The sequence below is a fragment of the Triturus cristatus genome, chromosome 5_2 (genome assembly GCF_964204655.1).
Source record: "Triturus cristatus chromosome 5_2, aTriCri1.1, whole genome shotgun sequence".
NCBI lineage: Eukaryota > Metazoa > Chordata > Amphibia > Caudata > Salamandridae > Triturus > Triturus cristatus.
The window spans coordinates 576,637,469-576,658,546 of record NC_140588.1 but is presented as its reverse complement, the minus strand read 5'-3'; the positions used below and the strand labels follow the sequence as shown (position 1 = coordinate 576,658,546).

The 21,078-nt window shown below is 53.5% G+C and overlaps 14 non-coding genes across 14 annotated transcripts; 5 read left to right on the top strand and 9 right to left on the bottom strand.

The window, feature by feature from the left end:
* Window positions 1-171: 171 nt before the first annotated feature.
* TRNAE-CUC (transfer RNA glutamic acid (anticodon CUC)) lies at window positions 172-243 on the top strand. The gene has a single exon. It is a non-coding gene; the product is annotated as a tRNA-Glu (tRNA).
* A 1,132-nt stretch (window positions 244-1,375) lies between these two features.
* TRNAL-UAA (transfer RNA leucine (anticodon UAA)) lies at window positions 1,376-1,458 on the bottom strand. Its single transcript has one exon. It is a non-coding gene; the product is annotated as a tRNA-Leu (tRNA).
* A 2,143-nt stretch (window positions 1,459-3,601) lies between these two features.
* TRNAL-UAA (transfer RNA leucine (anticodon UAA)) lies at window positions 3,602-3,684 on the bottom strand. The gene has a single exon. It is a non-coding gene; the product is annotated as a tRNA-Leu (tRNA).
* A 2,143-nt stretch (window positions 3,685-5,827) lies between these two features.
* TRNAL-UAA (transfer RNA leucine (anticodon UAA)) lies at window positions 5,828-5,910 on the bottom strand. The gene has a single exon. It is a non-coding gene; the product is annotated as a tRNA-Leu (tRNA).
* A 945-nt stretch (window positions 5,911-6,855) lies between these two features.
* On the top strand, window positions 6,856-6,927 carry TRNAE-CUC (transfer RNA glutamic acid (anticodon CUC)). Its single transcript has one exon. It is a non-coding gene; the product is annotated as a tRNA-Glu (tRNA).
* A 1,126-nt stretch (window positions 6,928-8,053) lies between these two features.
* TRNAL-UAA (transfer RNA leucine (anticodon UAA)) lies at window positions 8,054-8,136 on the bottom strand. The gene has a single exon. It is a non-coding gene; the product is annotated as a tRNA-Leu (tRNA).
* A 2,143-nt stretch (window positions 8,137-10,279) lies between these two features.
* Window positions 10,280-10,362, bottom strand: TRNAL-UAA (transfer RNA leucine (anticodon UAA)). Its single transcript has one exon. It is a non-coding gene; the product is annotated as a tRNA-Leu (tRNA).
* A 945-nt stretch (window positions 10,363-11,307) lies between these two features.
* On the top strand, window positions 11,308-11,379 carry TRNAE-CUC (transfer RNA glutamic acid (anticodon CUC)). Its single transcript has one exon. It is a non-coding gene; the product is annotated as a tRNA-Glu (tRNA).
* Window positions 11,380-12,505: 1,126 nt separating this feature from the next.
* On the bottom strand, window positions 12,506-12,588 carry TRNAL-UAA (transfer RNA leucine (anticodon UAA)). The gene has a single exon. It is a non-coding gene; the product is annotated as a tRNA-Leu (tRNA).
* Window positions 12,589-13,533: 945 nt separating this feature from the next.
* Window positions 13,534-13,605, top strand: TRNAE-CUC (transfer RNA glutamic acid (anticodon CUC)). Its single transcript has one exon. It is a non-coding gene; the product is annotated as a tRNA-Glu (tRNA).
* Window positions 13,606-14,737: 1,132 nt separating this feature from the next.
* TRNAL-UAA (transfer RNA leucine (anticodon UAA)) lies at window positions 14,738-14,820 on the bottom strand. The gene has a single exon. It is a non-coding gene; the product is annotated as a tRNA-Leu (tRNA).
* Window positions 14,821-16,963: 2,143 nt separating this feature from the next.
* TRNAL-UAA (transfer RNA leucine (anticodon UAA)) lies at window positions 16,964-17,046 on the bottom strand. Its single transcript has one exon. It is a non-coding gene; the product is annotated as a tRNA-Leu (tRNA).
* Window positions 17,047-17,991: 945 nt separating this feature from the next.
* Window positions 17,992-18,063, top strand: TRNAE-CUC (transfer RNA glutamic acid (anticodon CUC)). Its single transcript has one exon. It is a non-coding gene; the product is annotated as a tRNA-Glu (tRNA).
* Window positions 18,064-19,195: 1,132 nt separating this feature from the next.
* Window positions 19,196-19,278, bottom strand: TRNAL-UAA (transfer RNA leucine (anticodon UAA)). Its single transcript has one exon. It is a non-coding gene; the product is annotated as a tRNA-Leu (tRNA).
* Window positions 19,279-21,078: the final 1,800 nt, after the last annotated feature.

Sequence of the window (21,078 nt, the reverse complement as noted above, 5' to 3'; positions counted from 1 at the left end):
GCACGGGGGAGGGGATGGCCTGTGCTTGGAAGTGACAAACAGTCTGGTGGAATCATGAGTGTTTTTTCAAGTTCTGATTCATATTCGCTGTAGAATAAAATATGCTTTCAGCCCCCATGAGCTTTGTCACTAGGAGAGCAGTGTAGGAACTTTTGCTGTATGGCTGTGGGTTCCCTGGTGGTCTAGTGGTTAGGATTCGGCGCTCTCACCGCCGCGGCCCGGGTTCGATTCCCGGTCAGGGAACAGTCCTTCTTCTGCCCTTGAATGCTTTTCCTTCCCGCAGGTCAGGGCTTCTCAAAATGAATTTGCTTTTCTGACAAACAGTTTGCCTAGCATCCCGCAATCTGGCTCCTAATTTGATTTTCGCAAGGTTCCCTTTGAGTTGCTTTCCTCAGCGGGAGGAAAATCTCTTGTGCAAGGCTCTTGAGGAAGTGAGATTCTGTATTCCGAGGTGCGCTTCTTTTCGTAGGCTTCTGACCACATGGTGTGCGGCAGGAAGTCATCTTTGACAGGGCCGCAGGCTTTGTCTCCAAATGGCATCCCGGACCCACTGCAACCCACCTTTTTGCTGAAACGGAAGTCTGGTTCAGGGTAAGAAAAAGCTGAGCTGCACGTACCGAAAGCAGCAGAGCCCAGCGGCGGAGAGGGTGTGGCCAGGGCTGTCTGATTTGCATAGTGACCAGTGGCATCTTGGGAATGTACAGGCTTTGGAGCCTAACGGGTGCTGCAGGGGTCTGCCTGGCCGGAGAAATGCCTGTCTGGCGCTCCCCTCAGGACACACGTGTCTTCCGTTCGAGCATGGAGGGTGAGGGACATGGGTCACCCTCATATACAGGGGTGTGGGCATGGGCAGGATGGGGCGTGGGGGACCCGTCAGGGCATTGCCCGTTTGGAAGCCCGTTCGGAAGGCAAGAGGAGGCGGAGGCGGAGGCGGAGGCGGGAATCTCTGCTCAATTTTTTCCCGAGGCCTGGGGACAAGCCTTTGCACATTTGATCCAGCCGGGCCTGCATCAGCAGATCCTGCTCCGATGGCAAGGGAGAGCCTGCAGGTGTAAATCAAAGAAAGGGGAGAAATCCGCAAGAGGCGGGTTAACAAATTCCAGTGGCAGGCCCATGTTCCCCAGGAAGCAAGTACTTCCTCCTGCTCCCTTCAGTGGGAAAAGACATAGGAGGTGTATTTCTCTAAGCAGGGGCTCTGCGTAGGTGGCACTGCATTGCTTTGGGAAGCATCCATGCTAAGTGCAGAGTAGCAGCAGACCCCACAGCTGAGACGTGAATTGGGACTGTTAAGGAAGGGCACTGGGAGGGTGAGGAGGGCAGAGGAAAATGCTTTAAAAAATCATCTGCAAGTTCCTACACACCCGCTGAAAACCCATACCAGGGATGGGGCTCGAACCCATGCGGACAACTGTCCATTGGATCTTAAGTCCAACGCCTTAACCACTCGGCCACCCTGGTGAGACCCTAGGCCCTGCCTTACTCAGCTCCCTTTTCATGCTGGCTGCTCCAGCGCAGGCTGTCCAGCAAGAGGTGATTGCAGAGTAAAAAGTCTTTTGCAGGAGGATAAAGGTAATTGCTTATGACAAACACACTGTGTGACACCTAACTTTTCCCCACTCGTACTTTATGGGCAATCTATACAGTGGAGTTAGCTTAGTCACAATAAGGAAGTGAGCAAGGCAGGCTCACAAGAGCATCTCCTCCCTGGTGGTCTAGTGGCTAGGATTCGGCGCTTTCACCGCCGCGGCCCGGGTTCGATTCCCGGTCAGGGAAGATCCCTCTAAGACGTAGACGTGCGTAATTTGTCCACGCAGCTCAGCTTTTTTTAATCGAAGGTCCTTAAAAAGGCACCCCGACCTATAGACGAAAGCAGAGGAAAGGGGCTGGGTCCCCTGTGTCCCAGGTTGCTTTGCTCCCATTGCCCTCAGCCACCTTCAAGCGCACGCAGTCCCCCACCCAGTCAGGTGCTCTATGTGGGCGTAAAGTGCAGTACCAGCTCATCAGAAAGGTAAATTGCTGGAAAACCCGGCTGCGATGTATACATCTACTTTGGAGCACTCTTCTCCCTTGCACTCTTGAATCGGTCATTCGCAATGTATTCTTCCAGCAAGCTGAATAACGAGGTAGGTGTGAGAAGGTGTACCAGCTGTCTTTGAGCTATCAGCGGCCACTAGGTGTCCCTCTTGTGATTTCCCGGGGATCCCGATTGTACAGGAATTCGTCGGTTCAGTAGCACGGGGGAGGGGATGGCCTGTGCTTGGAAGTGACAAACAGTCTGGTGGAATCATGAGTGTTTTTTCAAGTTCTGATTCATATTCGCTGTAGAATAAAATATGCTTTCAGCCCCCATGAGCTTTGTCACTAGGAGAGCAGTGTAGGAACTTTTGCTGTATGGCTCTGGGTTCCCTGGTGGTCTAGTGGTTAGGATTCTGCGCTCTCACCGCCGCGGCCCGGGTTCGATTCCCGGTCAGGGAACAGTCCTTCTTCTGCCCTTGAATGCTTTTCCTTCCCGCAGGTCAGGGCTTCTCAAAATGAATTTGCTTTTCTGACAAACAGTTTGCCTAGCATCCCGCAATCTGGCTCCTAATTTGATTTTCGCAAGGTTCCCTTTGAGTTGCTTTCCTCGGCGGGAGGAAAATCTCTTGTGCAAGGCTCTTGAGGAAGTGAGATTCTGTATTCCGAGGTGCGCTTCTTTTCGTAGGCTTCTGACCACATGGTGTGCGGCAGGAAGTCATCTTTGACAGGGCCGCAGGCTTTGTCTCCAAATGGCATCCCGGACCCACTGCAACCCACCTTTTTGCTGAAACGGAAGTCTGGTTCAGGGTAAGAAAAAGCTGAGCTGCACGTACCGAAAGCAGCAGAGCCCAGCGGCGGAGAGGGTGTGGCCAGGGCTGTCTGATTTGCATAGTGACCAGTGGCATCTTGGGAATGTACAGGCTTTGGAGCCTAACGGGTGCTGCAGGGGTCTGCCTGGCCGGAGAAATGCCTGTCTGGCGCTCCCCTCAGGACACACGTGTCTTCCGTTCGAGCATGGAGGGTGAGGGACATGGGTCACCCTCATATACAGGGGTGTGGGCATGGGCAGGATGGGGCGTGGGGGACCCGTCAGGGCATTGCCCGTTTGGAAGCCCGTTCGGAAGGCAAGAGGAGGCGGAGGCGGAGGCGGGAATCTCTGCTCAATTTTTTCCCGAGGCCTGGGGACAAGCCTTTGCACATTTGATCCAGCCGGGCCTGCATCAGCAGATCCTGCTCCGATGGCAAGGGAGAGCCTGCAGGTGTAAATCAAAGAAAGGGGAGAAATCCGCAAGAGGCGGGTTAACAAATTCCAGTGGCAGGCCCATGTTCCCCAGGAAGCAAGTACTTCCTCCTGCTCCCTTCAGTGGGAAAAGACATAGGAGGTGTATTTCTCTAAGCAGGGGCTCTGCGTAGGTGGCACTGCATTGCTTTGGGAAGCATCCATGCTAAGTGCAGAGTAGCAGCAGACCCCACAGCTGAGACGTGAATTGGGACTGTTAAGGAAGGGCACTGGGAGGGTGAGGAGGGCAGAGGAAAATGCTTTAAAAAAGCATCTGCAAGTTCCTACACACCCGCTGAAAACCCATACCAGGGATGGGGCTCGAACCCATGCGGACAACTGTCCATTGGATCTTAAGTCCAACGCCTTAACCACTCGGCCACCCTGGTGAGACCCTAGGTCCTGCCTTACTCAGCTCCCTTTTCATGCTGGCTGCTCCAGCGCAGGCTGTCCAGCAAGAGGTGATTGCAGAGTAAAAAGGCTTTTGCAGGAGGATAAAGGTAATTGCTTATGACAAACACACTGTGTGACACCTAACTTTTCCCCACTCGTACTTTATGGGCAATCTATACAGTGGAGTTAGCTTAGTCACAATAAGGAAGTGAGCAAGGCATGCTCACAAGAGCATCTCCTCCCTGGTGGTCTAGTGGCTAGGATTCGGCGCTTTCACCGCCGCGGCCCGGGTTCGATTCCCGGTCAGGGAAGATCCCTCTAAGACGTAGACGTGCGTAATTTGTCCACGCAGCTCAGCTTTTTTTAATCGAAGGTCCTTAAAAAGGCACCCCGACCTATAGACGAAAGCAGAGGAAAGGGGCTGGGTCCCCTGTGTCCCAGGTTGCTTTGCTCCCATTGCCCTCAGCCACCTTCATGCGCACGCAGTCCCCCACCCAGTCAGGTGCTCTATGTGGGCGTAAAGTGCAGTACCAGCTCATCATAAAGGTAAATTGCTGGAAAACCCGGCTGCGATGTATACATCTACTTTGGAGCACTCTTCTCCCTTGCACTCTTGAATCGGTCATTCGCAATGTATTCTTCCAGCAAGCTGAATAACGAGGTAGGTGTGAGAAGGTGTACCAGCTGTCTTTGAGCTATCAGCGGCCACTAGGTGTCCCTCTTGTGATTTCCCGGGGATCCCGATTGTACAGGAATTCGTCGGTTCAGTAGCACGGGGGAGGGGATGGCCTGTGCTTGGAAGTGACAAACAGTCTGGTGGAATCATGAGTGTTTTTTCAAGTTCTGATTCATATTCGCTGTAGAATAAAATATGCTTTCAGCCCCCATGAGCTTTGTCACTAGGAGAGCAGTGTAGGAACTTTTGCTGTATGGCTGTGGGTTCCCTGGTGGTCTAGTGGTTAGGATTCGTCGCTCTCACCGCCGCGGCCCGGGTTCGATTCCCGGTCAGGGAACAGTCCTTCTTCTGCCCTTGAATGCTTTTCCTTCCCGCAGGTCAGGGCTTCTCAAAATGAATTTGCTTTTCTGACAAACAGTTTGCCTAGCATCCCGCAATCTGGCTCCTAATTTGATTTTCGCAAGGTTCCCTTTGAGTTGCTTTCCTCGGCGGGAGGAAAATCTCTTGTGCAAGGCTCTTGAGGAAGTGAGATTCTGTATTCCGAGGTGCGCTTCTTTTCGTAGGCTTCTGACCACATGGTGTGCGGCAGGAAGTCATCTTTGACAGGGCCGCAGGCTTTGTTTCCAAATGGCATCCCGGACCCACTGCAACCCACCTTTTTGCTGAAACGGAAGTCTGGTTCAGGGTAAGAAAAAGCTGAGCTGCACGTACCGAAAGCAGCAGAGCCCAGCGGCGGAGAGGGTGTGGCCAGGGCTGTCTGATTTGCATAGTGACCAGTGGCATCTTGGGAATGTACAGGCTTTGGAGCCTAACGGGTGCTGCAGGGGTCTGCCTGGCCGGAGAAATGCCTGTCTGGCGCTCCCCTCAGGACACACGTGTCTTCCGTTCGAGCATGGAGGGTGAGGGACATGGGTCACCCTCATATACAGGGGTGTGGGCATGGGCAGGATGGGGCGTGGGGGACCCGTCAGGGCATTGCCCGTTTGGAAGCCCGTTCGGAAGGCAAGAGGAGGCGGAGGCGGAGGCGGGAATCTCTGCTCAATTTTTTCCCGAGGCCTGGGGACAAGCCTTTGCACATTTGATCCAGCCGGGCCTGCATCAGCAGATCCTGCTCCGATGGCAAGGGAGAGCCTGCAGGTGTAAATCAAAGAAAGGGGAGAAATCCGCAAGAGGCGGGTTAACAAATTCCAGTGGCAGGCCCATGTTCCCCAGGAAGCAAGTACTTCCTCCTGCTCCCTTCAGTGGGAAAAGACATAGGAGGTGTATTTCTCTAAGCAGGGGCTCTGCGTAGGTGGCACTGCATTGCTTTGGGAAGCATCCATGCTAAGTGCAGAGTAGCAGCAGACCCCACAGCTGAGACGTGAATTGGGACTGTTAAGGAAGGGCACTGGGAGGGTGAGGAGGGCAGAGGAAAATGCTTTAAAAAATCATCTGCAAGTTCCTACACACCCGCTGAAAACCCATACCAGGGATGGGGCTCGAACCCATGCGGACAACTGTCCATTGGATCTTAAGTCCAACGCCTTAACCACTCGGCCACCCTGGTGAGACCCTAGGCCCTGCCTTACTCAGCTCCCTTTTCATGCTGGCTGCTCCAGCGCAGGCTGTCCAGCAAGAGGTGATTGCAGAGTAAAAAGGCTTTTGCAGGAGGATAAAGGTAATTGCTTATGACAAACACACTGTGTGACACCTAACTTTTCCCCACTCGTACTTTATGGGCAATCTATACAGTGGAGTTAGCTTAGTCACAATAAGGAAGTGAGCAAGGCAGGCTCACAAGAGCATCTCCTCCCTGGTGGTCTAGTGGCTAGGATTCGGCGCTTTCACCGCCGCGGCCCGGGTTCGATTCCCGGTCAGGGAAGATCCCTCTAAGACGTAGACGTGCGTAATTTGTCCACGCAGCTCAGCTTTTTTTAATCGAAGGTCCTTAAAAAGGCACCCCGACCTATAGACGAAAGCAGAGGAAAGGGGCTGGGTCCCCTGTGTCCCAGGTTGCTTTGCTCCCATTGCCCTCAGCCACCTTCAAGCGCACGCAGTCCCCCACCCAGTCAGGTGCTCTATGTGGGCGTAAAGTGCAGTACCAGCTCATCAGAAAGGTAAATTGCTGGAAAACCCGGCTGCGATGTATACATCTACTTTGGAGCACTCTTCTCCCTTGCACTCTTGAATCGGTCATTCGCAATGTATTCTTCCAGCAAGCTGAATAACGAGGTAGGTGTGAGAAGGTGTACCAGCTGTCTTTGAGCTATCAGCGGCCACTAGGTGTCCCTCTTGTGATTTCCCGGGGATCCCGATTGTACAGGAATTCGTCGGTTCAGTAGCACGGGGGAGGGGATGGCCTGTGCTTGGAAGTGACAAACAGTCTGGTGGAATCATGAGTGTTTTTTCAAGTTCTGATTCATATTCGCTGTAGAATAAAATATGCTTTCAGCCCCCATGAGCTTTGTCACTAGGAGAGCAGTGTAGGAACTTTTGCTGTATGGCTCTGGGTTCCCTGGTGGTCTAGTGGTTAGGATTCGGCGCTCTCACCGCCGCGGCCCGGGTTCGATTCCCGGTCAGGGAACAGTCCTTCTTCTGCCCTTGAATGCTTTTCCTTCCCGCAGGTCAGGGCTTCTCAAAATGAATTTGCTTTTCTGACAAACAGTTTGCCTAGCATCCCGCAATCTGGCTCCTAATTTGATTTTCGCAAGGTTCCCTTTGAGTTGCTTTCCTCGGTGGGAGGAAAATCTCTTGTGCAAGGCTCTTGAGGAAGTGAGATTCTGTATTCCGAGGTGCGCTTCTTTTCGTAGGCTTCTGACCACATGGTGTGCGGCAGGAAGTCATCTTTGACAGGGCCGCAGGCTTTGTCTCCAAATGGCATCCCGGACCCACTGCAACCCACCTTTTTGCTGAAACGGAAGTCTGGTTCAGGGTAAGAAAAAGCTGAGCTGCACGTACCGAAAGCAGCAGAGCCCAGCGGCGGAGAGGGTGTGGCCAGGGCTGTCTGATTTGCATAGTGACCAGTGGCATCTTGGGAATGTACAGGCTTTGGAGCCTAACGGGTGCTGCAGGGGTCTGCCTGGCCGGAGAAATGCCTGTCTGGCGCTCCCCTCAGGACACACGTGTCTTCCGTTCGAGCATGGAGGGTGAGGGACATGGGTCACCCTCATATACAGGGGTGTGGGCATGGGCAGGATGGGGCGTGGGGGACCCGTCAGGGCATTGCCCGTTTGGAAGCCCGTTCGGAAGGCAAGAGGAGGCGGAGGCGGAGGCGGGAATCTCTGCTCAATTTTTTCCCGAGGCCTGGGGAAAAGCCTTTGCACATTTGATCCAGCCGGGCCTGCATCAGCAGATCCTGCTCCGATGGCAAGGGAGAGCCTGCAGGTGTAAATCAAAGAAAGGGGAGAAATCCGCAAGAGGCGGGTTAACAAATTCCAGTGGCAGGCCCATGTTCCCCAGGAAGCAAGTACTTCCTCCTGCTCCCTTCAGTGGGAAAAGACATAGGAGGTGTATTTCTCTAAGCAGGGGCTCTGCGTAGGTGGCACTGCATTGCTTTGGGAAGCATCCATGCTAAGTGCAGAGTAGCAGCAGACCCCACAGCTGAGACGTGAATTGGGACTGTTAAGGAAGGGCACTGGGAGGGTGAGGAGGGCAGAGGAAAATGCTTTAAAAAAGCATCTGCAAGTTCCTACACACCCGCTGAAAACCCATACCAGGGATGGGGCTCGAACCCATGCGGACAACTGTCCATTGGATCTTAAGTCCAACGCCTTAACCACTCGGCCACCCTGGTGAGACCCTAGGTCCTGCCTTACTCAGCTCCCTTTTCATGCTGGCTGCTCCAGCGCAGGCTGTCCAGCAAGAGGTGATTGCAGAGTAAAAAGGCTTTTGCAGGAGGATAAAGGTAATTGCTTATGACAAACACACTGTGTGACACCTAACTTTTCCCCACTCGTACTTTATGGGCAATCTATACAGTGGAGTTAGCTTAGTCACAATAAGGAAGTGAGCAAGGCATGCTCACAAGAGCATCTCCTCCCTGGTGGTCTAGTGGCTAGGATTCGGCGCTTTCACCGCCGCGGCCCGGGTTCGATTCCCGGTCAGGGAAGATCCCTCTAAGACGTAGACGTGCGTAATTTGTCCACGCAGCTCAGCTTTTTTTAATCGAAGGTCCTTAAAAAGGCACCCCGACCTATAGACGAAAGCAGAGGAAAGGGGCTGGGTCCCCTGTGTCCCAGGTTGCTTTGCTCCCATTGCCCTCAGCCACCTTCATGCGCACGCAGTCCCCCACCCAGTCAGGTGCTCTATGTGGGCGTAAAGTGCAGTACCAGCTCATCATAAAGGTAAATTGCTGGAAAACCCGGCTGCGATGTATACATCTACTTTGGAGCACTCTTCTCCCTTGCACTCTTGAATCGGTCATTCGCAATGTATTCTTCCAGCAAGCTGAATAACGAGGTAGGTGTGAGAAGGTGTACCAGCTGTCTTTGAGCTATCAGCGGCCACTAGGTGTCCCTCTTGTGATTTCCCGGGGATCCCGATTGTACAGGAATTCGTCGGTTCAGTAGCACGGGGGAGGGGATGGCCTGTGCTTGGAAGTGACAAACAGTCTGGTGGAATCATGAGTGTTTTTTCAAGTTCTGATTCATATTCGCTGTAGAATAAAATATGCTTTCAGCCCCCATGAGCTTTGTCACTAGGAGAGCAGTGTAGGAACTTTTGCTGTATGGCTGTGGGTTCCCTGGTGGTCTAGTGGTTAGGATTCGTCGCTCTCACCGCCGCGGCCCGGGTTCGATTCCCGGTCAGGGAACAGTCCTTCTTCTGCCCTTGAATGCTTTTCCTTCCCGCAGGTCAGGGCTTCTCAAAATGAATTTGCTTTTCTGACAAACAGTTTGCCTAGCATCCCGCAATCTGGCTCCTAATTTGATTTTCGCAAGGTTCCCTTTGAGTTGCTTTCCTCGGCGGGAGGAAAATCTCTTGTGCAAGGCTCTTGAGGAAGTGAGATTCTGTATTCCGAGGTGCGCTTCTTTTCGTAGGCTTCTGACCACATGGTGTGCGGCAGGAAGTCATCTTTGACAGGGCCGCAGGCTTTGTTTCCAAATGGCATCCCGGACCCACTGCAACCCACCTTTTTGCTGAAACGGAAGTCTGGTTCAGGGTAAGAAAAAGCTGAGCTGCACGTACCGAAAGCAGCAGAGCCCAGCGGCGGAGAGGGTGTGGCCAGGGCTGTCTGATTTGCATAGTGACCAGTGGCATCTTGGGAATGTACAGGCTTTGGAGCCTAACGGGTGCTGCAGGGGTCTGCCTGGCCGGAGAAATGCCTGTCTGGCGCTCCCCTCAGGACACACGTGTCTTCCGTTCGAGCATGGAGGGTGAGGGACATGGGTCACCCTCATATACAGGGGTGTGGGCATGGGCAGGATGGGGCGTGGGGGACCCGTCAGGGCATTGCCCGTTTGGAAGCCCGTTCGGAAGGCAAGAGGAGGCGGAGGCGGAGGCGGGAATCTCTGCTCAATTTTTTCCCGAGGCCTGGGGACAAGCCTTTGCACATTTGATCCAGCCGGGCCTGCATCAGCAGATCCTGCTCCGATGGCAAGGGAGAGCCTGCAGGTGTAAATCAAAGAAAGGGGAGAAATCCGCAAGAGGCGGGTTAACAAATTCCAGTGGCAGGCCCATGTTCCCCAGGAAGCAAGTACTTCCTCCTGCTCCCTTCAGTGGGAAAAGACATAGGAGGTGTATTTCTCTAAGCAGGGGCTCTGCGTAGGTGGCACTGCATTGCTTTGGGAAGCATCCATGCTAAGTGCAGAGTAGCAGCAGACCCCACAGCTGAGACGTGAATTGGGACTGTTAAGGAAGGGCACTGGGAGGGTGAGGAGGGCAGAGGAAAATGCTTTAAAAAATCATCTGCAAGTTCCTACACACCCGCTGAAAACCCATACCAGGGATGGGGCTCGAACCCATGCGGACAACTGTCCATTGGATCTTAAGTCCAACGCCTTAACCACTCGGCCACCCTGGTGAGACCCTAGGCCCTGCCTTACTCAGCTCCCTTTTCATGCTGGCTGCTCCAGCGCAGGCTGTCCAGCAAGAGGTGATTGCAGAGTAAAAAGGCTTTTGCAGGAGGATAAAGGTAATTGCTTATGACAAACACACTGTGTGACACCTAACTTTTCCCCACTCGTACTTTATGGGCAATCTATACAGTGGAGTTAGCTTAGTCACAATAAGGAAGTGAGCAAGGCAGGCTCACAAGAGCATCTCCTCCCTGGTGGTCTAGTGGCTAGGATTCGGCGCTTTCACCGCCGCGGCCCGGGTTCGATTCCCGGTCAGGGAAGATCCCTCTAAGACGTAGACGTGCGTAATTTGTCCACGCAGCTCAGCTTTTTTTAATCGAAGGTCCTTAAAAAGGCACCCCGACCTATAGACGAAAGCAGAGGAAAGGGGCTGGGTCCCCTGTGTCCCAGGTTGCTTTGCTCCCATTGCCCTCAGCCACCTTCAAGCGCACGCAGTCCCCCACCCAGTCAGGTGCTCTATGTGGGCGTAAAGTGCAGTACCAGCTCATCAGAAAGGTAAATTGCTGGAAAACCCGGCTGCGATGTATACATCTACTTTGGAGCACTCTTCTCCCTTGCACTCTTGAATCGGTCATTCGCAATGTATTCTTCCAGCAAGCTGAATAACGAGGTAGGTGTGAGAAGGTGTACCAGCTGTCTTTGAGCTATCAGCGGCCACTAGGTGTCCCTCTTGTGATTTCCCGGGGATCCCGATTGTACAGGAATTCGTCGGTTCAGTAGCACGGGGGAGGGGATGGCCTGTGCTTGGAAGTGACAAACAGTCTGGTGGAATCATGAGTGTTTTTTCAAGTTCTGATTCATATTCGCTGTAGAATAAAATATGCTTTCAGCCCCCATGAGCTTTGTCACTAGGAGAGCAGTGTAGGAACTTTTGCTGTATGGCTCTGGGTTCCCTGGTGGTCTAGTGGTTAGGATTCGGCGCTCTCACCGCCGCGGCCCGGGTTCGATTCCCGGTCAGGGAACAGTCCTTCTTCTGCCCTTGAATGCTTTTCCTTCCCGCAGGTCAGGGCTTCTCAAAATGAATTTGCTTTTCTGACAAACAGTTTGCCTAGCATCCCGCAATCTGGCTCCTAATTTGATTTTCGCAAGGTTCCCTTTGAGTTGCTTTCCTCGGTGGGAGGAAAATCTCTTGTGCAAGGCTCTTGAGGAAGTGAGATTCTGTATTCCGAGGTGCGCTTCTTTTCGTAGGCTTCTGACCACATGGTGTGCGGCAGGAAGTCATCTTTGACAGGGCCGCAGGCTTTGTCTCCAAATGGCATCCCGGACCCACTGCAACCCACCTTTTTGCTGAAACGGAAGTCTGGTTCAGGGTAAGAAAAAGCTGAGCTGCACGTACCGAAAGCAGCAGAGCCCAGCGGCGGAGAGGGTGTGGCCAGGGCTGTCTGATTTGCATAGTGACCAGTGGCATCTTGGGAATGTACAGGCTTTGGAGCCTAACGGGTGCTGCAGGGGTCTGCCTGGCCGGAGAAATGCCTGTCTGGCGCTCCCCTCAGGACACACGTGTCTTCCGTTCGAGCATGGAGGGTGAGGGACATGGGTCACCCTCATATACAGGGGTGTGGGCATGGGCAGGATGGGGCGTGGGGGACCCGTCAGGGCATTGCCCGTTTGGAAGCCCGTTCGGAAGGCAAGAGGAGGCGGAGGCGGAGGCGGGAATCTCTGCTCAATTTTTTCCCGAGGCCTGGGGACAAGCCTTTGCACATTTGATCCAGCCGGGCCTGCATCAGCAGATCCTGCTCCGATGGCAAGGGAGAGCCTGCAGGTGTAAATCAAAGAAAGGGGAGAAATCCGCAAGAGGCGGGTTAACAAATTCCAGTGGCAGGCCCATGTTCCCCAGGAAGCAAGTACTTCCTCCTGCTCCCTTCAGTGGGAAAAGACATAGGAGGTGTATTTCTCTAAGCAGGGGCTCTGCGTAGGTGGCACTGCATTGCTTTGGGAAGCATCCATGCTAAGTGCAGAGTAGCAGCAGACCCCACAGCTGAGACGTGAATTGGGACTGTTAAGGAAGGGCACTGGGAGGGTGAGGAGGGCAGAGGAAAATGCTTTAAAAAAGCATCTGCAAGTTCCTACACACCCGCTGAAAACCCATACCAGGGATGGGGCTCGAACCCATGCGGACAACTGTCCATTGGATCTTAAGTCCAACGCCTTAACCACTCGGCCACCCTGGTGAGACCCTAGGTCCTGCCTTACTCAGCTCCCTTTTCATGCTGGCTGCTCCAGCGCAGGCTGTCCAGCAAGAGGTGATTGCAGAGTAAAAAGGCTTTTGCAGGAGGATAAAGGTAATTGCTTATGACAAACACACTGTGTGACACCTAACTTTTCCCCACTCGTACTTTATGGGCAATCTATACAGTGGAGTTAGCTTAGTCACAATAAGGAAGTGAGCAAGGCATGCTCACAAGAGCATCTCCTCCCTGGTGGTCTAGTGGCTAGGATTCGGCGCTTTCACCGCCGCGGCCCGGGTTCGATTCCCGGTCAGGGAAGATCCCTCTAAGACGTAGACGTGCGTAATTTGTCCACGCAGCTCAGCTTTTTTTAATCGAAGGTCCTTAAAAAGGCACCCCGACCTATAGACGAAAGCAGAGGAAAGGGGCTGGGTCCCCTGTGTCCCAGGTTGCTTTGCTCCCATTGCCCTCAGCCACCTTCATGCGCACGCAGTCCCCCACCCAGTCAGGTGCTCTATGTGGGCGTAAAGTGCAGTACCAGCTCATCATAAAGGTAAATTGCTGGAAAACCCGGCTGCGATGTATACATCTACTTTGGAGCACTCTTCTCCCTTGCACTCTTGAATCGGTCATTCGCAATGTATTCTTCCAGCAAGCTGAATAACGAGGTAGGTGTGAGAAGGTGTACCAGCTGTCTTTGAGCTATCAGCGGCCACTAGGTGTCCCTCTTGTGATTTCCCGGGGATCCCGATTGTACAGGAATTCGTCGGTTCAGTAGCACGGGGGAGGGGATGGCCTGTGCTTGGAAGTGACAAACAGTCTGGTGGAATCATGAGTGTTTTTTCAAGTTCTGATTCATATTCGCTGTAGAATAAAATATGCTTTCAGCCCCCATGAGCTTTGTCACTAGGAGAGCAGTGTAGGAACTTTTGCTGTATGGCTGTGGGTTCCCTGGTGGTCTAGTGGTTAGGATTCGGCGCTCTCACCGCCGCGGCCCGGGTTCGATTCCCGGTCAGGGAACAGTCCTTCTTCTGCCCTTGAATGCTTTTCCTTCCCGCAGGTCAGGGCTTCTCAAAATGAATTTGCTTTTCTGACAAACAGTTTGCCTAGCATCCCGCAATCTGGCTCCTAATTTGATTTTCGCAAGGTTCCCTTTGAGTTGCTTTCCTCGGCGGGAGGAAAATCTCTTGTGCAAGGCTCTTGAGGAAGTGAGATTCTGTATTCCGAGGTGCGCTTCTTTTCGTAGGCTTCTGACCACATGGTGTGCGGCAGGAAGTCATCTTTGACAGGGCCGCAGGCTTTGTCTCCAAATGGCATCCCGGACCCACTGCAACCCACCTTTTTGCTGAAACGGAAGTCTGGTTCAGGGTAAGAAAAAGCTGAGCTGCACGTACCGAAAGCAGCAGAGCCCAGCGGCGGAGAGGGTGTGGCCAGGGCTGTCTGATTTGCATAGTGACCAGTGGCATCTTGGGAATGTACAGGCTTTGGAGCCTAACGGGTGCTGCAGGGGTCTGCCTGGCCGGAGAAATGCCTGTCTGGCGCTCCCCTCAGGACACACGTGTCTTCCGTTCGAGCATGGAGGGTGAGGGACATGGGTCACCCTCATATACAGGGGTGTGGGCATGGGCAGGATGGGGCGTGGGGGACCCGTCAGGGCATTGCCCGTTTGGAAGCCCGTTCGGAAGGCAAGAGGAGGCGGAGGCGGAGGCGGAGGCGGGAATCTCTGCTCAATTTTTTCCCGAGGCCTGGGGACAAGCCTTTGCACATTTGATCCAGCCGGGCCTGCATCAGCAGATCCTGCTCCGATGGCAAGGGAGAGCCTGCAGGTGTAAATCAAAGAAAGGGGAGAAATCCGCAAGAGGCGGGTTAACAAATTCCAGTGGCAGGCCCATGTTCCCCAGGAAGCAAGTACTTCCTCCTGCTCCCTTCAGTGGGAAAAGACATAGGAGGTGTATTTCTCTAAGCAGGGGCTCTGCGTAGGTGGCACTGCATTGCTTTGGGAAGCATCCATGCTAAGTGCAGAGTAGCAGCAGACCCCACAGCTGAGACGTGAATTGGGACTGTTAAGGAAGGGCACTGGGAGGGTGAGGAGGGCAGAGGAAAATGCTTTAAAAAAGCATCTGCAAGTTCCTACACACCCGCTGAAAACCCATACCAGGGATGGGGCTCGAACCCATGCGGACAACTGTCCATTGGATCTTAAGTCCAACGCCTTAACCACTCGGCCACCCTGGTGAGACCCTAGGCCCTGCCTTACTCAGCTCCCTTTTCATGCTGGCTGCTCCAGCGCAGGCTGTCCAGCAAGAGGTGATTGCAGAGTAAAAAGGCTTTTGCAGGAGGATAAAGGTAATTGCTTATGACAAACACACTGTGTGACACCTAACTTTTCCCCACTCGTACTTTATGGGCAATCTATACAGTGGAGTTAGCTTAGTCACAATAAGGAAGTGAGCAAGGCAGGCTCACAAGAGCATCTCCTCCCTGGTGGTCTAGTGGCTAGGATTCGGCGCTTTCACCGCCGCGGCCCGGGTTCGATTCCCGGTCAGGGAAGATCCCTCTAAGACGTAGACGTGCGTAATTTGTCCACGCAGCTCAGCTTTTTTTAATCGAAGGTCCTTAAAAAGGCACCCCGACCTATAGACGAAAGCAGAGGAAAGGGGCTGGGTCCCCTGTGTCCCAGGTTGCTTTGCTCCCATTGCCCTCAGCCACCTTCATGCGCACGCAGTCCCCCACCCAGTCAGGTGCTCTATGTGGGCGTAAAGTGCAGTACCAGCTCATCAGAAAGGTAAATTGCTGGAAAACCCGGCTGCGATGTATACATCTACTTTGGAGCACTCTTCTCCCTTGCACTCTTGAATCGGTCATTCGCAATGTATTCTTCCAGCAAGCTGAATAACGAGGTAGGTGTGAGAAGGTGTACCAGCTGTCTTTGAGCTATCAGCGGCCACTAGGTGTCCCTCTTGTGATTTCCCGGGGATCCCGATTGTACAGGAATTCGTCGGTTCAGTAGCACGGGGGAGGGGATGGCCTGTGCTTGGAAGTGACAAACAGTCTGGTGGAATCATGAGTGTTTTTTCAAGTTCTGATTCATATTCGCTGTAGAATAAAATATGCTTTCAGCCCCCATGAGCTTTGTCACTAGGAGAGCAGTGTAGGAACTTTTGCTGTATGGCTCTGGGTTCCCTGGTGGTCTAGTGGTTAGGATTCTGCGCTCTCACCGCCGCGGCCCGGGTTCGATTCCCGGTCAGGGAACAGTCCTTCTTCTGCCCTTGAATGCTTTTCCTTCCCGCAGGTCAGGGCTTCTCAAAATGAATTTGCTTTTCTGACAAACAGTTTGCCTAGCATCCCGCAATCTGGCTCCTAATTTGATTTTCGCAAGGTTCCCTTTGAGTTGCTTTCCTCGGCGGGAGGAAAATCTCTTGTGCAAGGCTCTTGAGGAAGTGAGATTCTGTATTCCGAGGTGCGCTTCTTTTCGTAGGCTTCTGACCACATGGTGTGCGGCAGGAAGTCATCTTTGACAGGGCCGCAGGCTTTGTCTCCAAATGGCATCCCGGACCCACTGCAACCCACCTTTTTGCTGAAACGGAAGTCTGGTTCAGGGTAAGAAAAAGCTGAGCTGCACGTACCGAAAGCAGCAGAGCCCAGCGGCGGAGAGGGTGTGGCCAGGGCTGTCTGATTTGCATAGTGACCAGTGGCATCTTGGGAATGTACAGGCTTTGGAGCCTAACGGGTGCTGCAGGGGTCTGCCTGGCCGGAGAAATGCCTGTCTGGCGCTCCCCTCAGGACACACGTGTCTTCCGTTCGAGCATGGAGGGTGAGGGACATGGGTCACCCTCATATACAGGGGTGTGGGCATGGGCAGGATGGGGCGTGGGGGACCCGTCAGGGCATTGCCCGTTTGGAAGCCCGTTCGGAAGGCAAGAGGAGGCGGAGGCGGAGGCGGGAATCTCTGCTCAATTTTTTCCCGAGGCCTGGGGACAAGCCTTTGCACATTTGATCCAGCCGGGCCTGCATCAGCAGATCCTGCTCCGATGGCAAGGGAGAGCCTGCAGGTGTAAATCAAAGAAAGGGGAGAAATCCGCAAGAGGCGGGTTAACAAATTCCAGTGGCAGGCCCATGTTCCCCAGGAAGCAAGTACTTCCTCCTGCTCCCTTCAGTGGGAAAAGACATAGGAGGTGTATTTCTCTAAGCAGGGGCTCTGCGTAGGTGGCACTGCATTGCTTTGGCAAACATCCATGCTAAGTGCAGAGTAGCAGCAGACCCCACAGCTGAGACGTGAATTGGGACTGTTAAGGAAGGGCACTGGGAGGGTGAGGAGGGCAGAGGAAAATGCTTTACAAAAGCATCTGCAAGTTCCTACACACCCGCTGAAAACCCATACCAGGGATGGGGCTCGAACCCATGCGGACAACTGTCCATTGGATCTTAAGTCCAACGCCTTAACCACTCGGCCACCCTGGTGAGACCCTAGGTCCTGCCTTACTCAGCTCCCTTTTCATGCTGGCTGCTCCAGCGCAGGCTGTCCAGCAAGAGGTGATTGCAGAGTAAAAAGGCTTTTGCAGGAGGATAAAGGTAATTGCTTATGACAAACACACTGTGTGACACCTAACTTTTCCCCACTCGTACTTTATGGGCAATCTATACAGTGGAGTTAGCTTAGTCACAATAAGGAAGTGAGCAAGGCAGGCTCACAAGAGCATCTCCTCCCTGGTGGTCTAGTGGCTAGGATTCGGCGCTTTCACCGCCGCGGCCCGGGTTCGATTCCCGGTCAGGGAAGATCCCTCTAAGACGTAGACGTGCGTAATTTGTCCACGCAGCTCAGCTTTTTTTAATCGAAGGTCCTTAAAAAGGCACCCCGACCTATAGACGAAAGCAGAGGAAAGGGGCTGGGTCCCCTGTGTCCCAGGTTGCTTTGCTCCCATTGCCCTCAGCCACCTTCATGCGCACGCAGTCCCCCACCCAGTCAGGTGCTCTATGTGGGCGTAAAGTGCAGTACCAGCTCATCAGAAAGGTAAATTGCTGGAAAACCCGGCTGCGATGTATACATCTACTTTGGAGCACTCTTCTCCCTTGCACTCTTGAATCGGTCATTCGCAATGTATTCTTCCAGCAAGCTGAATAACGAGGTAGGTGTGAGAAGGTGTACCAGCTGTCTTTGAGCTATCAGCGGCCACTAGGTGTCCCTCTTGTGATTTCCCGGGGATCCCGATTGTACAGGAATTCGTCGGTTCAGTAGCACGGGGGAGGGGATGGCCTGTGCTTGGAAGTGACAAACAGTCTGGTGGAATCATGAGTGTTTTTTCAAGTTCTGATTCATATTCGCTGTAGAATAAAATATGCTTTCAGCCCCCATGAGCTTTGTCACTAGGAGAGCAGTGTAGGAACTTTTGCTGTATGGCTGTGGGTTCCCTGGTGGTCTAGTGGTTAGGATTCGGCGCTCTCACCGCCGCGGCCCGGGTTCGATTCCCGGTCAGGGAACAGTCCTTCTTCTGCCCTTGAATGCTTTTCCTTCCCGCAGGTCAGGGCTTCTCAAAATGAATTTGCTTTTCTGACAAACAGTTTGCCTAGCATCCCGCAATCTGGCTCCTAATTTGATTTTCGCAAGGTTCCCTTTGAGTTGCTTTCCTCGGCGGGAGGAAAATCTCTTGTGCAAGGCTCTTGAGGAAGTGAGATTCTGTATTCCGAGGTGCGCTTCTTTTCGTAGGCTTCTGACCACATGGTGTGCGGCAGGAAGTCATCTTTGACAGGGCCGCAGGCTTTGTCTCCAAATGGCATCCCGGACCCACTGCAACCCACCTTTTTGCTGAAACGGAAGTCTGGTTCAGGGTAAGAAAAAGCTGAGCTGCACGTACCGAAAGCAGCAGAGCCCAGCGGCGGAGAGGGTGTGGCCAGGGCTGTCTGATTTGCATAGTGACCAGTGGCATCTTGGGACTGTACAGGCTTTGGAGCCTAACGGGTGCTGCAGGGGTCTGCCTGGCCGGAGAAATGCCTGTCTGGCGCTCCCCTCAGGACACACGTGTCTTCCGTTCGAGCATGGAGGGTGAGGGACATGGGTCACCCTCATATACAGGGGTGTGGGCATGGGCAGGATGGGGCGTGGGGGACCCGTCAGGGCATTGCCCGTTTGGAAGCCCGTTCGGAAGGCAAGAGGAGGAGGAGGCGGAGGCGGAGGCGGGAATCTCTGCTCAATTTTTTCCCGAGGCCTGGGGACAAGCCTTTGCACATTTGATCCAGCCGGGCCTGCATCAGCAGATCCTGCTCCGATGGCAAGGGAGAGCCTGCAGGTGTAAATCAAAGAAAGGGGAGAAATCCGCAAGAGGCGGGTTAACAAATTCCAGTGGCAGGCCCATGTTCCCCAGGAAGCAAGTACTTCCTCCTGCTCCCTTCAGTGGGAAAAGACATAGGAGGTGTATTTCTCTAAGCAGGGGCTCTGCGTAGGTGGCACTGCATTGCTTTGGGAAGCATCCATGCTAAGTGCAGAGTAGCAGCAGACCCCACAGCTGAGACGTGAATTGGGACTGTTAAGGAAGGGCACTGGGAGGGTGAGGAGGGCAGAGGAAAATGCTTTAAAAAAGCATCTGCGAGTTCCTACACACCCGCTGAAAACCCATACCAGGGATGGGGCTCGAACCCATGCGGACAACTGTCCATTGGATCTTAAGTCCAACGCCTTAACCACTCGGCCACCCTGGTGAGACCCTATGTCCTTCCTTACTCAGCTCCCTTTTCATGCTGGCTGCTCCAGCGCAGGCTGTCCAGCAAGAGGTGATTGCAGAGTAAAAAGGCTTTTGCAGGAGGATAAAGGTAATTGCTTATGACAAACACACTGTGTGACACCTAACTTTTCCCCACTCGTACTTTATGGGCAATCTATACAGTGGAGTTAGCTTAGTCACAATAAGGAAGTGAGCAAGGCAGGCTCACAAGAGCATCTCCTCCCTGGTGGTCTAGTGGCTAGGATTCGGCGCTTTCACCGCCGCGGCCCGGGTTCGATTCCCGGTCAGGGAAGATCCCTCTAAGACGTAGACGTGCGTAATTTGTCCACGCAGCTCAGCTTTTTTTAATCGAAGGTCCTTAAAAAGGCACCCCGACCTATAGACGAAAGCAGAGGAAAGGGGCTGGGTCCCCTGTGTCCCAGGTTGCTTTGCTCCCATTGCCCTCAGCCACCTTCATGCGCACGCAGTCCCCCACCCAGTCAGGTGCTCTATGTGGGCGTAAAGTGCAGTACCAGCTCATCAGAAAGGTAAATTGCTGGAAAACCCGGCTGCGATGTATACATCTACTTTGGAGCACTCTTCTCCCTTGCACTCTTGAATCGGTCATTCGCAATGTATTCTTCCAGCAAGCTGAATAACGAGGTAGGTGTGAGAAGGTGTACCAGCTGTCTTTGAGCTATCAGCGGCCACTAGGTGTCCCTCTTGTGATTTCCCGGGGATCCCGATTGTACAGGAATTCGTCGGTTCAGTAGCACGGGGGAGGGGATGGCCTGTGCTTGGAAGTGACAAACAGTCTGGTGGAATCATGAGTGTTTTTTCAAGTTTTGATTCATATTCGCTGTAGAATAAAATATGCTTTCAGCCCCCATGAGCTTTGTCACTAGGAGAGCAGTGTAGGAACTTTTGCTGTATGGCTGTGGGTTCCCTGGTGGTTAGGATTCGGCGCTCTCACCGCCGCGGCCCGGGTTCGATTCCCGGTCAGGGAACAGTCCTTCTTCTGCCCTTGAATGCTTTTCCTTCCCGCAGGTCAGGGCTTCTCAAAATGAATTTGCTTTTCTGACAAACAGTTTGCCTAGCATCCCGCAATCTGGCTCCTAATTTGATTTTCGCAAGGTTCCCTTTGAGTTGCTTTCCTCGGCGGGAGGAAAATCTCTTGTGCAAGGCTCTTGAGGAAGTGAGATTCTGTATTCCGAGGTGCGCTTCTTTTCGTAGGCTTCTGACCACATGGTGTGCGGCAGGAAGTCATCTTTGACAGGGCCGCAGGCTTTGTCTCCAAATGGCATCCCGGACCCACTGCAACCCACCTTTTTGCTGAAACGGAAGTCTGGTTCAGGGTAAGAAAAAGCTGAGCTGCACGTACCGAAAGCAGCAGAGCCCAGCGGCGGAGAGGGTGTGGCCAGGGCTGTCTGATTTGCATAGTGACCAGTGGCATCTTGGGAATGTACAGGCTTTGGAGCCTAACGGGTGCTGCAGGGGTCTGCCTGGCCGGAGAAATGCCTGTCTGGCGCTCCCCTCAGGACACACGTGTCTTCCGTTCGAGCATGGAGGGTGAGGGACATGGGTCACCCTCATATACAGGGGTGTGGGCATGGGCAGGATGGGGCGTGGGGGACCCGTCAGGGCATTGCCCGTTTGGAAGCCCGTTCGGAAGGCAAGAGGAGGCGGAGGCGGAGGCGGGAATCTCTGCTCAATTTTTTCCCGAGGCCTGGGGACAAGCCTTTGCACATTTGATCCAGCCGGGCCTGCATCAGCAGATCCTGCTCCGATGGCAAGGGAG